Raw genomic sequence first — 18881 nt, 5'->3', positions numbered from 1 at the left:
ACGTCTCGTGGCAATGAGGACACAATCAGCCTGAGTTTAACTGATTATTATTTAAACAAATGTTATTAATCAAATCACATTCAGTTGTGCTGCTGGGTTAGCCGTTAATACTTTCTACCAATGAACAGTATTACTTCAGTGCTGTGCATACGACGAAACTAGAAGCCGACGACGAAACTGTGTTGCTGGAACTGCTGCTGTTGTTGAAGACGGTAGCATTTTGTGGAGGCACGGCTAATTATAGGAAAGGGCAGTCGTAAATAATACAGCCTCTTACGCCCGCCCACTGTCCGTAGTCTTGCTCTAGACATCTGGCCGGCGTGCGTACATGACGCCGCCGCAATGGTACTCTCTACTGGGTGAGCGTTAACAACACACTTCCACACTGCCAGCGCTGGAACCCATCTCCCGCTCTCTCCGCGCGCTCTGTGCAACAACTCTCTACCCAAAGGTTTTACAACGCACAAGTATTGCTATTATTGTTGCTAGTCGATGCAAATAACAATTCCTTTGGCGTTTTCCCAGAGCTTATAAGTTTCACAGTAAAACACAGATAAATACCATGAATCGTCAACAGACTTCTACCTAAATGTACACATACAGTGACGCAATGTCCTTACTTAGTAAAAGAAAGCATTTAAATTACAAATATTTACATACAGTCAAAAAACGTTATATATCGGTAGCAGGTGCCATGCAACCTGCATTTTCAGTGTTACAACATCTTAACATGAAGCCATGATTTTTGTTTCAGAATGTCTGATGATCTCAAAATTTGGACATTCATCTGGTCCTACAGTGACACAAGTGTGGTACATACTTACTTTCTGATGCTGTGAATGTCAATTCTACGTGTTTCTGCATGCCAGTGTATTTATATGTATGTGTAATGAACCCTGTTGATGTGATAATTTTCTAAAAGGGTTATTGATGATGTGTAACTGGTGTTTGTGTGATGTTCTCAAGGCACTACCTTCATTTACAAACATTAAAAAAAACAGTTTGTAAGTGTGTGGAATTTTTGCAATTGGTAGATCCATTATGTAATCCAAATAAATTTACCGTTACATCAGCAGACATGAATGAATGTGAGGAAGCTTGTGGGTAAGTGTGTATATGAATATTAGTGTTCCTGACCTTAGCGTCCTGCAAACTATTTCCTCTCATAATATGTCTCATGAAGCACATCAGTCGATGACCAAGCAAAATAAAGTGAAAAATATAATCATTGCACAACAAAAATGCCTTTGTTAACCTCTGCTATGGACTAATCTCAGCACAACTACGTCAGCATATCTTTGGTAAATGAGGAAAGGGTTATTTTACGGAGCAGCTTTTTCGAAAAACTGTCACTTTATCTGTTTAATAATCAAATATGCATATACGACTACTAAATCAAGTCACTAACAATGCATGAAAACTGCTAAAAAAAATAACACCTGTCAGTTATCGTGACTCTACTTAATTCTACATCCTTTCCTTTTGAAAGGTGAAGGAGCCTCATAATTATGGCAGCACAGGCATGCTAGATGGTTGCTAAAATGAAAACTTCGCTCCTGGAACTGCAAGGATTTAAAAAAAAAATTCTGGTGAAAGGCAGCGTTTCGTGCAGGTGAACTGCAGGGGAAAGTGGCCTGGAAACAGAATACAGAAAGAGTGAGGAGGCAGAGCCTTTCATAAGCTTCATTATGGGCATAGCTAAAATCTGAAGGACAGGAGAGAACATGAAGCTACGAAACGCTGAACCAGCCCTTATAGTCACAGGACGCCAGCTGGAAAATTTGTCTTAATTTCAGGAAGGAGTTCTGTGATTGGCTCATAGTAATTATTTTGGTAGTAGAGGAGATTTTCCACGAATATTTACACGGACGCCCTCTCCCGTAATTACAATACTGGCCATTAAAATTGCTACACCAAGAATAAATGCAGATGACAATCGGGTATTCATTGGACCAATATATTATACTAGAACTGACATGTGATAACATTTTCACGCAGTTTCTCCATAGATCCTCAGAAATCAGTACCCAGAGCAACCACCTCTGCCCGATATAACGGCCTTGATATGCCTGGGCATTGAGTCAAACAGAGCATGGATGGCAGGTACAGGTACAGCTGCCCATGCAGCTTCAACACCATACCACAGTTCATCAAGAGTTGTGACTGGCGTATTGTGACGAGCCAGTTGCTCGGCCACCATTGACCAGACGTTTTCAGTTGGTGAGAGATCTGGAGAATGTGCTGGCCACAGAAGCAGTCGAACATTTTCTGTATCCAGAAAGACCTGTACAGGACCTGCAACATGCGATCGTACATTATCGTACTGAAATGTAGGATTTCATAGGGATCGAATGAAGGACAGAGCCACGGGTCGTAACACATCTGAAATGTAACGTCCATTGTTGAAAGTGCCGTCAATGCGAATAAGAGGTGACCGAGACGTGCAACTAATGGCACCCCATACCATCACGCCAATGCTGTAAACAGAACCTGGATTCATGCGAAAAAATGACGTTTTGCCATTCGTGCACCCAGCTTCGTCGTTGAGTACACCATAGCAGGCACTCCTGTCTCTGATGCAGCGGTCAAGGGTAAGCGCACCCATGGTCTCCGAGTTGATAGTCCATGCTGCTGCAAACGTCGTCGAACTGTTCGTGCAGATGGCTGTTGTCTTGCAAACGGCCCTATCTTTTGACACAGGTATCGAGCCGTGGCTGCACGATCCGTTACAGCCATGCGGATAAGATGCCTGTCATCTCGACTGCTAGTGATACGAGGCCGTTGGGATCCAGCACGGCATTCCATATTACCCTTTTGAAACCACCGATTCCATATTCTGCTAAGAGTCATTGGATCTCGACCAAAGTGAGCAGCAATGTTGCGATACGATACACCGTAATAGCGATAGGCTACAGTCTGACCTTTATCAAAGTCGGAAACCTGATGGTAAGCATTTATCCTCCTTACACAAGGCATCACAACAACGTTTCACCAGGCAACGCCGGTCAACTGCTGTTTGTGTATGAGAAATCGGTTGGAAACTTTCCTCATGTCAGCACGTTGTAGGTGTCGCCACCGGCGCCAACCTTGTGTGAATGCTCTGAAAAGCTAATCATTTGCATATGACTGCATCTTCTTCCTGTCGGTTAATTTTCGGCTCTGTAGCACGTCATTTTCGTGGTGTAGCAATTTTAATGACCAGTAATTTATAAAGCTCTCAAGTAATGGGGGAGTCTTTCTGCCTTTCTTGTCTAAGGAAAAGAGGAACATACTTCAATGGGTATCTAGGGAAAAATTCGTAAGAACAGGTAATTTGTTTGCATGTTTATTAAATGTTCATTGGTCAGAATTTACAAGGTCTGCATCAAGTGGCTGCAGAGTTACTGATACTGGCAGAACTACTTTAGATTTGTGAAAAGAGTAAGAACGCACTTGGTCTAGCGACGTGGTAGAAGACACTTCTCTTCAAGTGTGCTGTTAAGAGCACTTGCTGCGACACGTCATTGAGGCCGCATGATTGGTGTCAGAATCGCTGAGCGAGATCTCAGAGCAGAACTAGGATGCCACAACTGAACTTACAAATTATACAGGGCCTTGCGAAAAACTTTACTAAACCCCGTAAATAATTTATTCGATAGTGCCTGACACTGCTGAGGAGAATATACCGTTCCGCTGCAGGACTCAGCATAAGTCACGTTGTTTCTCTTTGAACATACCCATAACACCCCAAGTAAACTTTCTTACAATATTTGTGCATGTTGTTGCTGTTCTGGCAGCACGGAATCATAGGCCAGATTTCGATTGACAACTTGCTCTTGATCTACAGAGTGCTGACGAAGTCTAACAAGACCGAAGAATCATGCTTCTGTTTTTGTAACCACTCAGTAAGAACAGAGCTCAACGTTATCTTTGATGGGAAACGCCTTAAATGTAACAGAAAAAAAAGGTTCAAATGGCTCTGAGCACTATGGGGCTTAACATCAACGGTCATCAGCCCCCTAGAACTTAGAACTACTTAAACCTTACTATCCTAAGGACATCACACAACACCCAGTCATCACGAGGCAGAGAAAATCCCTGACCCCGCCGCGAATCGAACCCGGGAACCCGGGCGCGGGAAGCGAGAACGCTACCGCACGACCACGAGCTGCGGACATTTTAAACGTAACAACTACTCCAAAGATCTAGGAGTTACGTTGGACAGGATGCTCTCATACAAGGAGCGCCTGACAAAGACTGCAGACAAAATGAGGACAAGAAACAACATCAAATTGTGCTGCTGCACTACTTGGGGCTCCACAGCAGACACACTCAGCACATCAGCAACTGAGCTTGTTCTACTCAGTGACAGAATACTGCTCTCCAGGGAGTAACGATTAATAAACAAGTACAGAAACCGAATTGATTTGGTATTTAAAAAATACCACGCACATCATCCATGGTACAATAAAATCTACCCATACCGTATCGCTGCCATCTCTGAGCCATAAATCACCACCACAAACTCGGTGGAAATGTACTCTCCTCAGAGAATACAACAAGGTAATTAAGCCCAAACGTAATGATACAGCTGACAAAGACCGTCGAAGAGGTTAATAGAGAACACCATCACTACTCATTGCTAAATAGTTGGCGACCTTTAACTTTGACATCCACAATCTCTGGAAACAACAATGGCGAGAACAACGCCACCAAAATGCCGAAGCTTCATCATAAATGAGAAGCAGCCAGGCTTCAGTCAGGCAGGCAAAATGTGGACAACTTTAAACAGCATATGCAGCGGTCATGTAAGAAGTGCTGACACCCTCTACAAATAGAGAAAGACAGCAACTCTAAATTGCGACTACGGTGCTGCAAAACAAACAATCCACCACATAGTAGAAGAATGCCCAGTTCGAGCTTACAAGGGTACCTCATCGAATTCCTAGATGCAACAGAGGAGGTTATCGATTATATTCAATGTCTGTATGTCAATTTGTAATTAAATTGTATATAAAGTATATAAGAATAGCGATATATGCCGCACGATAAATAAATAAACAAATTATAAGTAGGCTGTTTAGGTTTTTATATTGGTAACGCCACATAGCTCCCTGTATGGAAATCACTGGCTGTGCTGTATGCAGTCTGTGGCTAGTTTGCATTGTTGTCTGCCATTGTAGTTTTTGGCAGCTGGATGTTAACAGCGCGTAGCGTTGCACAGTAGGAGGTGAGCCGCCAGCAGTGGTGGATGTGGGGAGAGAGATGGCGCTATTTTGAGAGCGGACGATCAGGAAGTGTGTCCATCAGAAAGGGTAAATTTTTAAAATTGGGTGTCATGGACTGATATATATATAATGACTTTTGAACCCTATTAAGGTAAATACATTGTTTGTTCTCTATCAAAATCTTTCATTTGCTAACTATGCCTATTAGTAGTTAGTGCTTCAGCAGTTTGAATCTTTTATTTAGCTGGCAGTAGTGGCGCTCGCTGTATTGCAGTAGCTCGAGTAACGAAGATTTTTGTGACGTAAGTGAATTGTGAAACGTATAGGTTAATTTAGTCAGGGCCATTCTCTTGTAGCGATTATTGAAAGACAGATTGCGATGCGATAAAAATATTGTGTGTCAGTTTAGTGTTGATCAGAATAAGTAAGGAGAGTACTGACTAAGTACGTCCAGTTTTGCTAAGCTTTTTGAAAATCAAATAATGTAAGATGTTTATCAGCAGAGTAATTCATTAATTTTTCTAAGGGGACGTTTCATATGTCGACCATTAGCCGAGGATACCTCACTGGAATCTTCTGATTTTTTCTTGTAGTTTGTGTAATTAGTGTAGCTTTTGTTTATTGCTAGGGCGTAATTGTAGAGATAATCTCCTTTGTAGTTGCAGTCATTCATTGTTGTACAGTAAAACAGTTGTGACATGCATGTAGATTTGCGCGAAATGTTTCGCAGCTGCGTTTGCAATTAACTAGATATTATTTTCAGTGCTATGTTAATGTGTTCTCTTATTTCTGCTCTTCAAATTATGCTTTTCTGTGTTATCGCGTGAGATATTGTGACAATAATGGCGTGTGAAAAACGTAACACTAGGTTCCAAAGTAAACTGAGAAATAATAGTGACGACGAGCGTAGCTTATCAGCACCACTGTGTAATGAATTAACAGATATTCATAGTGGTAATTTTGTAATTGTGCATAGGGAAATGGAGCGGGCGGCAAATAATGACGCTGACAGTGAAACAATTAGTGAACAGGGAAGCATTATCGATCGATCGGTCGGCAACAGCTCGCCTCAGGAATCCGAAATTACAGAACACAATATTGCAAATACTGTAGACTCAGGTTTTGGGTCCTCACCGTTTTCTCAAATGAGTCAAGACACATTTTCTGCTTGTCAAAATGGGAATGTTGCCGGTGAAAATGCACTGCCAAAAAGCACAGAGAAAAAGATTCTAGACACTAATACATTATTATTGCAATTAATGCAACAAATGGAACAAAATCAGAGACAAACACAGCGAAAGCCTCAAAAGTTAGACACAATGGAACAAAATCAGAGACAATCACAGCAGAAGCTTCTAAAGTTAGACACAATGGAACAATATCTTCGGACGTTAGACACCACGCTTGGACAAACACTACTAGGCTACATAACATTGAATCGAAATATCCAAAAGTCTGTAATGTCGTAAAAACACAAATTTGTGAGCATTTTCAACCTATTTTTTCGCGGCATGAAAATGCATTACAGAATCACGAAACAGCCATAAAAGAACTGTAAACTATTGTTCATGAAACTCATGAGACCTTGCAAGCTAAAATTGAATCAGTTGCATCTACCGATTCGGTTATGCAACTTGCAAAAACTCAGGAAAACTTAAAGGACACAGTAGATACTCTGAAAATTGGCTCAGAAAGACACAGGGAGGAAACTGATTCATTACCAGAGAAAGTAGTTGAACTTTCTGATCAGCTAAATAATTTATCTACGAAGGTAGATGATAATCTGAATGACACAAAACCGTTAGTCTTTAATGAATCAGAGGAGTGCGAAAAAGTTAGCAAAATTCAAACATAATCAGAATCAAATTAATACACAACACCAAAGAGAAATCCGGGAAGTACGAGATCAGCTGCCACATGTAATACAAGAATTACGTATTTCGGAGGACACACGTGCTCCAATACGGGAAGAAAAATATAGAAATACGGAACAGCCATAAAATAATAACACAGGGCACTTCGGAAATTATGAAAGAAATTGGCAAGGTACACCGAATTTTGAGATGAAACTGCAGCAACGAAGTAACAATGACTGATATCCGACTCGCCGACATGATGATTTTGACTATAAGCTGTTTATTACTACTCGTAAACTCAAAACATTTAAGAATTCCGGCAACGACATTCATTCACAAGCGTGGCTTCATCAATTCTATCATTGTTTTCTTCCCAACTGGTCATTAGAGCAAAGATTAGAATTTTTTGCGTGGCTATTTAGAGAATGAACCAGCTGTAAGAATGCGATCGGTCATTCACGATTGCCACATTGAAGGAGAATTTTATTACAAGTTTAAGAAGAGATTTGCACTATTGTACCGTTGTATGTTGTTGGTGGTGGAGGGGTTGGAAGGAGGGGGAAGGTAAGTATTAGGGATACTGATACTGCTAAAAATGAAGGAGCATCAGTTTTCAGTTTTCACCTAGGGGGAAGACACATAGTAACCGCCCTCGTCGTTGATGTGTACATGTACGAAATTACTTTGACGTCCAGCAATGTCTTGCAGTTGCTTCTCTGTTTCTTTAGGCAATGTGTATGGGCTTCACCAGACCTTTCATGAAACGAAATGTTTTTAAAATGTTTATTTGATGCCACAAACGATCGTCGTGCCACAGTCACTAAATATATTGAAATTTTTAAAAGGTTACATAACTAGTATCGACACACTGAATCGTTATTTTCATATGTAATCACAAACCAGGAAAACAGCATTAAGAATAGCAATCATACTTCTTTCAAATATTACGAGAAATGCACTGAAACCAGTATAGCCAAGGCAGCAGAAACGTATGACAGGAAGATCGAAACTAGAACGCATCACGCAATCGTACTGTGTTCTGCTAACGAAATCTTACAAAGTTTTGGGCGTGCTGCACGTTGTAAGACAACGACGTGTGAGCTTTTGCAAAATGATCGTTGCATCACTGCAGGACGGAATTCAAGAGTATATAAAATCTTTCATCCCTATGCACGTTTCATACACATTGCATTAAGGTGTGACATGACTGATCAACGAAAAGTTATCACGACGTTTTGTGACGAGTTTCTGTTGACTATGTTTCAGTCTACTGGATTTAGCGTATTTTTCGTTACTTTTGAATACGGGTGGTTCTAATTTTTAAAGCGGTTAGCCCAGGTTTTGGTTACATTTCAAAATGACGGCCTACCGCTGTGAAAGAGCCATTCTAAGGGCTGCTGCCACGGTCGCAGGTTCGAATCCTGCCTCGGGCATGGATGTGTCTGATGTCCTGAGGTTAGTTAGGTTTAAGTAGTTCTAAGTCTAGGGGACTGATGGCCGGAGATGTTAAGTCCCATAGTGCTTAGAGCCATTTTTAACCATTTGAAAATGACGACTCGCCCGCATCTCGTGGTCGTGCGGTAGCGATCTCGCTTCCGGCGCCCGGGTTCCCGGGTTCGTTTCCCGGCGGGATCTCTGCCTCGTGATGGCTGGGTTTGTGTGTTGTCCTTAGGTTAGTTAGGTTTAAGTAGTTCTAAGTTCTAGAGGACTGGTGACCATAGATGTTAAGTCCCATAGTGCTCAGAGCCATTTGAACCATTTTTTTGAAAATGACGACTCAGTGCGTCGAAAATAGTTACGTACCCTTTTCTAAATTTCATTGTTTTAGCGACTGTGCCTTGCCGACCGTTTTTGGTGTCAAATAAGCGTTTTAAATGTCATTCAGCCACATTCCGTGATGACTTTTATGTCGAAACACGAAATGTTTTTTGGCCTTCCTGCTTCACTCGGCTGGGGTGGATGAAATTAAGTCGGAATTCATCAAATACAGTGTAATGTCAGGTCTTAAATGGCTACACAGGATAATTGAAATGACGTGGGAGTCGGGACAGGTTCCATCAGACTGGACGAAAGCAGTAATCACACCAATCTTTAAACATGGAAACAGAAAAGATTGTAACAACTACAGAGGTATCTCTTTAATAAGCGTTGTGGGTAAAATCTTCTGAGGTATTGTTGAAAGGAAAGTGCGAGTATGAGCTGAGGACAAATTGGATGAAAATCGCTGTGGGTTTAGGCCTCTTAGAAGTTGTCAGGACCAGATCATTAGCTTACGGCAAATAATATTTCAGAGCTAGATAAGAAATGTAAGGACTATGGTATGAAGATTAGCATCTCCAAAACGAAACTAATGTCAGTGGGAAAGAGATATAAACGGATTGAGTGCCAAATAGGAGGAACAAAGTTTCAACAGGTGGACGGTTTCAAGTACTTAGGATGCATATTCTCACAGGATGGCAACATCGAAGCGAGGTGTAGCAAAGCTAATGCCGTGAGCGCTCAGCTACGATCTACTATCTTCTGTAAGAAGGAAGTTTGTACCAAGACTAAGTTACCTGTGCACCGTTCAATCTTTCGACCAACATTGTTGTATGGGAGCGAAAGCTGGGTGGATTCAGGTTACCTTACCAATAAGGTTAGGGTTACGGATATGAAAGTAGCGAGGATGATTGCATGTACTACAAGACAGGAACAATGGCAGGAGGGTGTCCACAATGAGGAAATGAAAGAAATCTGGGAATGAACTCTATAGATGCAGCAGTCAGGGAGAATAGGCTTAGATGGTGGGGTCATGTTACACGGATGGGAGAAGCAAGGTTATCCAAGAGACTCATGGGTTCAGCAGTAGAGGGTAGGGGGAGTCGGAATAGACCAAGGAGAAGGTACCTGATTTCGGTTAAGAATGATTTTGAAGTAATAGGCTTATCATCAGAAGAGGCACCAATGTTAGCACTGAATAGGGGATCATGGAGAAATTTTATAAGGGGGACTATGCTCCCGACTGAACGCTTAAAGGCACAATCAGTCTTAAATGGTGATGATGATACACACCAACACCATACCACCGTAACGTCTCAGTGACTACTGGAAATATCTCAGGAGATCAAAGCAGAGATGAACACTGTTTGGCGGTAATTCACGGCTACTCAGCAGTTGTTGGCAGTCATTGTGAAGTTCAATACGTTAAAATGTAACCCTCTACCATATGGACAGCAAAAAGCTCTCGAGAATTGCTTTTCACGGAGACCTACAGAGTTGTAAATGTGTATATTGTTGGCAGGTACACGTATACCATAACTGACGCAGAGAGACTATATCTTTCCCGGAAATGCGACCCATGCGCAGCGCAGCTGAAGGAGTAACGGCTAATGAGGGCCGGAATCTGCGGCATGACTAGTGGCCCGGCGCGGCGCGGGCAGGTGTCGATGCGGCGGCAGCTGCCGTACCTGGCGCTAAGGCCGCGCCTGATCCGGCGCCACCTGCGCTCCCGGAATTTACTGGCGCCCAGGGCGTGCTGCGCCTAATCTGGCGCTAATCCCACGCAGTCGAAACGTCCGCCCGCGCCCCGTCTCCAGCGTCAGATCCCACGGCCCTGCGCGATCATATCCGAGCTGACAGAGCTGCTACTGTGCACGGAACTGTGAGCACCGCTCCGCTCTGCGACGCCACGTTCATCGCCTTCACAAAGGAGCCTCCCCATCGTACCTCCCTCAGTTTAGTTCTAAGTTGGCACAGTAGATAGGCCTCGAAAAACTGAACACAGATCAATCTAGAAAACTAGAAGTAGTTGTGTGGAACTATGAAAAAAATAAGCAAAATATACAAACTGAGTAGTGCGCGGTGGCTGCCAAAACTGTTAAGGGAAGAAAACAAAAGGAAAAGGATGGGCTTAGCACTCGACTTCCTCACACGCTATGCTGAAGCAGGTGATGAGTTCCTTGATCACATTATGACAGGTAGCGAGACGATGGTTTATCACCATGCACCAGAACCCAAGCAACAGTCAATGGAATGGCGCCATTCTAATTCACCAAAAGCCAAGAAATGCAAAACGTCGATTTCAGGCAAGAAAATCATGGCTTCTGTTTTTTGGGACAGACAAGGCATTCTTCTGTTGGAATTTATTCTCCCTGGAACGAAAATTAATGCTGCTGCATATTGCCAGACTCTGAAACGTCTTCGAAGGGCAATTCAAAACAAACGCAGGGGAATGCTGACAAGTGGAGTCCGCTTGCTTCATGACAACGCTCGGCCTCACACAGCGCTCGTGACCAAAGCACTACTCCAACAATTCAAATGGGACGTATTGGACCATCCGCCGTACACCCCGGACCTTGCGCAGACCGACTTCCATGTCTTCCGTTACCTGAAGTCACATGTTTGTGGAAAATCATTCCACGACGATGAAGAGATCAAAGATGAAGTTGAAATGTGGTTCCGACAACAGGCGGCAATCTTCTATGACTGTGGGATACAAAAGCTTGTGCACCGACTTAACAAATGTTTGGATAACGGGGGTGATTATGTCGAAAAATAACAAATAATCCAGTTAATAAGATGTAACTGACGTTTTCTAAATAAATGTTCTATTTAAGGACTGCGGGCCATTGTATCTTTACTTTTCGAAATGCCCTCGTATTTCCGGTCGTCGTGTGTCGTGAGTTTAGTTGCGGGCGGACCAGCAGTGGAGTCAGTTGGGGGATGGATCAGCAGTGAAGTATGGGACTGCAATGTAATAAAATAATTTTTTTATTATTTTGTGAGTATTAGTGTAATGTAATAAAATGCAATATGAGCCGTGACATATATAAAAAAGAAACACACATTAATGCAATGGCACAGCATAAAAGAGAAATAACTAATGTAGGAATATTATTAACAGTGTAATATGTGGTTTAATTTAGCCCGACGTGTAATAAGCACTCAGTAACTAGCTCAGTTCTCAGGGTAGTTACGTAATCGGCGATAATTAGTTGTCCTTTTCTTGTTTCCCAACACTACGAATATTATTCCAGGTTCGTGAGAAGTCGTGTGCTTCTTGCACCAGTGAATATCTGCCAAGTCTGTTCGATGTACTCCGGCCGGGGTGGCCGAGCAGTCCTAGGCGCTACAGTCCGGAAGCGCGCGACCGCTATGGTCGCAGGTTCGAATCCAGCCTCGGGCATGGATGTGTGTGATGTCCTTAGGGTAGTTAGATTTAAGTAGTTATAAGTTCTAGGGGACTGATGACCTCAGAAGTTAAGTCCCATAGTGCTCAGAGCCATTTGAACCATTTCTTTGTTCGATGTACACTACTGTAACAAGTAACTTATCGTGGTTTCGTCTCGATTCCCCAATATAGGATAACAAGAGTAGCATCTACAAATGAAATCCTATAATGGAACTGGAATTCTGTGATCAAATCTTTTCTGCAAGGATGTTATCTCGTGATATAAAGAAAATCTGTAAATAAAATTGTTAAATTATTAGTAGCTGTGTCCGGTCGTGAGATCTGAAATACAGTTAATTGTTCTTATCGACGGCACGTCTCGTACATGATCTAAAACAAATATGTTAAAGATTTTTCTAAGGTGGCGCCTAACAATGAAAATTCTTGGTTACGGCCCATATCTACTTAAAGCAGTCTAGGTTCAGACTACCAACAGATTGACCACATACACAAATACTTTTGACAAAAAAAATAACCGTTATATTTTTCAGGTTTTAAGTACAACTTACATTATCAGCTGGTACAGCAAGATGAGCTTTGCAAAAGAACGTCCTCATATGTCCGAATCCAAGCAGATTAGATAAGCGAATGACAAAGGACAGATAGTTCATGCATAGAAGCGCAAGAGTCAAAAAAATTGCTCAAATGGCTCTGAGCGGTATGGGACTTAACTTCTGAAGTCATCAGTCCCCTAGAACTTAGAACTACTTGAACCTACCTATCCTAAGAACATCCCACACATTCATGCTCTAGGCAGGATTCGAACCTGCGACCGTAGCGGTCACGCGGTTCCAGACTGTAGCGCCTAGAACCGCTTTTTTTTTATTTTTTTAGATCTCAGTTTGTTCATTTTCGTTCGTTGCATCTGCTAGGAGCTGACGTCTTAAGACATTCAGTTAAGTTCGTTGTTGATGGATTAACTCAGTTTTTTTATTGCAGAGAGCTGCTAACCTTCTGACCGAACACGCTGAGCTACCGTGCCAGCAGTACCGCTCGGCCACTCCGACCGGCGCGCAAGAGTCCATGGAATAACATGTCCATTGCAATTCTATCTCTTCTTCTTTGGCGTACTTGTCGATTCTTTATAAAATTTATTGTAATATTTAGTTGACATTTTTTTAAACCCAAGTTTACCCAGGAGAAACAGTACAGGACGGAGCTCCAGTGAGGTGCGGACAGCCAGTGCTCACCGACCGCTGGCGACTCAAATGAACTGTCCGCCGGAAGGAGATTGGCGCCAAACGACTATTGGTTGGTCGTTCATTCGGTCGTCTCATTGGGCGCCGTGTATTTGGTCCTTTTACCATTTCTGGGCCTCGTCAGTTGGTCATCTTGCCAGACGGCGGTCGGTTCCTTTCTTGTCCAGAGATGTTGTGGCCAATGGGCAAGAGTTACCTCTGCATTATGGGGTCCAGCCAGTGTGCCCGGGTCGCCGTGTCTCCTAATTCCGAACGGACATCGAGTTGGGACAGAGCCGCAGTCAGCTTCACACAACCAATACTCGCCCGACCGTTGCCGATACACCTTTCAGTGGGAAAGACAGGGGTTGGTCGTTCGTCTCATCGGAAGACGTGTATCTGGTCGCCTACCGCTTGAGGAAACTGTCTGAGTGTCGAATTGATTCGTCCTTGTTGTTCCGCAGTGATTGCTTTTACGATTGTTCGAGTATTTGTGCATGTATGTTACGTGGAACTGTGTGTAGCTTATGTGATTTCCACTGAGCAGGTGAGTGCCTCAAATGGTTCAAATGGCTATGAGCACTATGGGACTTAACAGCTGTGGTCATCAGTCCCCTAGAACCTAGAACTACTTATACCTAACTAAGGACATCACACACATCCGTGCCCGAGGCGGTCACGCGGTTCCAGACTGAAGCGCCTAGAACCGCACGGCCACAGCGGCCGGCAGTTCAATGCTGTTTGTGTACTCGACTAGGCAGTTGGTGGGTTGGGACAGAGGCAATTCATTGGGTTGTTGGTTGGTTCTTCAGCCGCCCGTCGGTCGTGTTGCCACCCGATTGTTTAGTGTTACGGTTGGCTGTCTGTCTCACCTAAACGGTTGTCAGAATTTCCTCCCCAGGCCGGCCCTTGGAACACTTCTGAGCACCACAGTTGGTTGTTGGTGATTGTCATTTTATTTGGTGGCAGTTACTGTGCCAGGCCTTCAGCCGTGTATTAATATTGCCTGTTTTATGTTTAGTATATGGCCTTCAGCCGAATTTCATGACAACTATTTTAAGATTAGGCTTCAGCCGTGTTTTATTTAAAATTTTTGTTGCTCTGTATTTAGGACTTCAGCAGGATATGTTTCAGAATCCGAGGCTTTAACTGTATATCCTTGTCTGTAAGGTTTCTATTTAATTGTCTTGAATTCTTGAAACGGCCTTCAGCCGTGTTCTGTAAATGTTTATCTTAAGGTTGTCTTTAATTACTCTTGAGTAATTCTTTGGGTCTTCAACCGACAAGATACCTCAAGTTTTCTTATGATGTTTTTCTGTTGTAATGTATAAAAGCTTATCTTCAAAGACTGTCTTTTATTATGCAAGGAAAATTTTTTTTGGGCTTTCAGCTGAAGAACTAACTTGAATTTTCCTTAATATGGTCTATAATTTCTAAATGCTTGGCTTTTAAAGAATTTCCTTAGCTGATCTCAAATATTATTTCGGCTTTTAGCCGAGAGGATATTGTAAATCTTGGTGTGTTAAAAGCAATCATTTAAACTTATTCTGGGGAAGTTACTTGGGCCCTCAGCCGTGAATTGATCTTTATTGTTTTAAAGAGAAAACTGTGCAGTGGTTTGAGGAATAAAGTTGTGTGTGTTCTTGTATAACTCGCTGTAATTGACCTCGGCCACTTTCCACATCCTGTTCCGCTCTGTCCTGCGAAAAGCCAGGTTCCAGTAAGCTCCAATGGGAGAAAACTGCTGAGGTTATCAGCCTCTAAGCTTCCACGCTACTTAATCCAACTTATACTAACTTACACCAAGGACACAGACCCTCCCATGCCCGAAGGACTACTCGAACCTCCGACTGGAGGAGCCACGCGAACCATGGCAACGTGCCCAAGACCACGCGGCTGAAAACGTGTATCCACGTTCCCAGCTGTGTGGCCTGGAAACGAACACTCCTATTCAGGTTCTTGCACAGAGCATGCCTAAAGCCGTCCTCCTACGGGACGTGAAAACGCACGAGGACGACGAGCTAGTGACGCCACTAAATGAAATGCCATGGTCCACTATAATGTGAAGCGTGAAATGAGAAATCTGCCATGTCAGACTTTTGTGGAGACGAACGTGGCCAATGAGATGCGACTTCGTTTTACGTCACAAGCAGTACTTAGAAGCTTCCGTATTGTTCGGATTAACCTCTATATTTAGCGTTTTTTCCATTGTAGAGTACATGGTATAAATATTAGCTGCTTCAAACTATCATTAAATAGAGGAACTCTCGAAAGCTCGTCGTTTTAGCTAAGATTTGTTGTACTAAAATGACAGGAAGATTCATGTAGGTAATTAGAGGATTTCCGTAGCTTCGTGCTTTTAGTTTCAAAATGTATGTCCTTTAAAGTTACGGCATGAATTAATTCGCAGTTGCGAATATGGACTACCATCAGCTGTTTAAGGAAATGACTACCATCAAAATTTGTGTCGGTCAGGGAGTCCAACCCGGATTTCCGACTTATCGCGAGCTGTGCCCTCACCGCTCCGATCTCCACCAAGGATGTAGAGCTTAGTTTGCAGTCACCAAGTTTCAAACCGCGCAACGATCACCATTCAAAGATAACGGAAACTAGAGCTCGCACTGAGGCGTTCAGACACTCGTTTTTCCCTCGTGCGATCCTCGAGTGGAACAGAAGGGGGAAAAAATGACTTTGGAGCGAATTGTGCCCTCCGCCGCAAACTGCTTGGTGGCTAGCGAAGTATATATGTAGATGTCAGAGCACGAGTCACAAGCAGACCCAAACTTCCATATGTCGTTAACCATGTCCCCGAAACCTGTACATGTACATCCATTATGTATATTCTCGTTGAGGGGAGGCATTTTACTTGAAAGCCGCTTGCCCGCTGTGTATGTGTTATTCCGAACTACGACGCAAAGTTTCTTCGGAAACTCATGCATGTCTCAAGGAACAGACACTGCGGCGGCTGCCACCGTTATGAAAGACATAAAATTTATTCGGAATTAAGATTATGAAGTGTCATCAATTGTATAACGGAATGACGACAATTACATTTGTCCGTCCAGACCGGGAAAGCAGCTTCCAAGTACAATGTATAGACATAATGAATGTATGAGTACAGGTTGTGGACACATGGTTGCTGACATTTGGACATGTGGGGTCTGCAGCGAGTCGCGCCCGGGTAGCCAAATGCTAAGGTGACTGCTCGTGATATGTGGAAAGCCGAGTTCGAATCCGGCACAAATTCCATTATACAGCTGATGGCAGTCCATATTCGCAACTGCGAATTCATATCATGTCTTTCATAACAGAATAGTGGCTGTTCCTTCCGAAGGAACGTTGCATCGTAATTCGGAATAAGAGAAGGACTGCAATATCGTATTAAATGTATGCCGTTTCAGCGTTACGCCCCAATGATGATCTATCAAAACCACGTAATTTTGTTAATTTTTGTCATAGTTAAATATCAAGCAATGAAATTTTTAGATCTACACTAAAACTTTATATGCGTTCAGTAGTTAAGAAAGACGTTTATGCCTTACCCCCAAATATACACTCCTGGAAATTGAAATAAGAGCACCGTGAATTCATTGTCCCAGGAAGGGGAAACTTTATTGACACATTCCTGGGGTCAGATACATCACATGATCACACTGACAGAACCACAGGCACATAGACACACGCAACAGAGCGTGCACAATGTCGGCACTAGTACAGTGTATATCCACATTTCGCAGCAATGCAGGCTGCTATTCTCCCATGGAGACGATCGTAGAGATGCTGGATGTAGTCCTGTGGAACGGCTTGCCATGCCATTTCCACCTGACGCCTCAGTTGGACCAGCGTTCGTGATGGACGTGCAGACCACGAGAGACGACGCTTCATCTAGTCCCAAACATGCTCAATGGGGGACAGATCCGGAGATCTTGCCGGCCAGGATAGTTGACTTACACCTTCTAGAGCACGTTGAGTGGCACGGGATACATGCGGACGTGCATTGTCCTGTTGGAACAGAAAGTTCCCTTGGCGGTCTAGGAATGGTAGAACGATGGGTTCGATGTCGGTTTGGATGTACCGTGCACTATTCAGTGTCCCCTCGACGATCACCAGAGGTGTACGGCCAGTGTAGGAGATCCCTCCTCACACCATGTTGCCGGGTGTTGGCCCTGTGTGCCTCGGTCGTATGCAGACCTGATTGTGGCGCTCACCTGCACGGCGCCAAACACGCATACGACCATCATTGGCACCAAGGCATAAGCGACTCTCATCGCTGAAGACGACACGTCTCCATTCGTCCCTCCATTCACGCCTGTCGTGACACCACTGGAGGCGGGCTGCACGATGTTAGGACGTGAGCGGAAGACGGCCTTACGGTGTGCGGGACCGTAGCCCAGCTTCATGGAGACGGTTGCGAATGGTCCTCGCCGATACCCCAGGAGCAACAGTGTCCCTAATTTGCTGGGAAGTGGCGGTGCGGTCCCCTACGGCACTGCGTAGGATCCTACGGTCTTGGCATGCATCCGTGCGTCGCTGCGGTCCGGTCCCAGGTCGACGGGCACGTGCACCTTCCGCCGACCACTGGCGACAACATCGACGTACTGTGGAGACCTCACGCCTCACGTGTTGAGCAATTCGGCGGTACGTCCACCCGGCCTCCCGCATGCCCACTATACGGCATCGCTCAAAGTCCGTCAACTGCACATACGGTTCACGTCCATGCTGTAGCGGCATGCTACCAGTGTTAAAGACTGCGATGGAGCTGCGTATGCCACGGCAAACTGTCTGACACTGACGGCGGCGGTGCACAAATGCTGCGCAGCTAGCGCCATTCGACGGCCAACACCGCGGTTCCTGGTGTGTCCGCTGTGCCGTGCGTGTGATCATTGCTTGTACAGCCCTCTCGCAGTGTCCGGAGCAAGTATGGTGGGTCTGACACACCGGTGTCAATGTGTTCTTTTTTCCATTTCCAGGAGTGTATTTGAAAACCTTACTTATAGAATTGTGTTAATACTGGCATTTATATTAAAATAATGTTTTCTGTTGCTTCTATGTAACGAAATACATTTTGTAATTCAAGTCGTAATGATATCGTTTAGCCAGAGACAGTTGCTAAGACAGCGCAGCGATAGTGAACAATGTGCAGGTTCGGCAAAGAAACAAGAGATGAGTAGCTGCTTCAGTCGGTGGCGCTTTGGCGCTTTTCTCCGTTGGATACCACAAATTGTAACCTTCTTATTCTATATATGATATTTAATTGACATATGTGCTTCGTGTTTATTAAGAAAAGCACACCTCATTGATTCCTGTGATATAGGCTATTACTAGGTGTGAAATTTGTGTCCTTCTGTTCACAGCCAGCAAAGAAGGAATTGGTGACAAAATGTTCGAAGGTAGAACGGCAGCACAGGTTACGTGTTCTTTCGTTACTGAT

This window comes from Schistocerca gregaria, chromosome 4 (assembly GCF_023897955.1).
Source record: "Schistocerca gregaria isolate iqSchGreg1 chromosome 4, iqSchGreg1.2, whole genome shotgun sequence".
NCBI classification, from domain to species: Eukaryota; Metazoa; Arthropoda; class Insecta; order Orthoptera; family Acrididae; genus Schistocerca; species Schistocerca gregaria.
The sequence above is the reverse complement of the archived record's forward strand: the minus strand, read 5'-3'. Positions refer to the sequence as shown.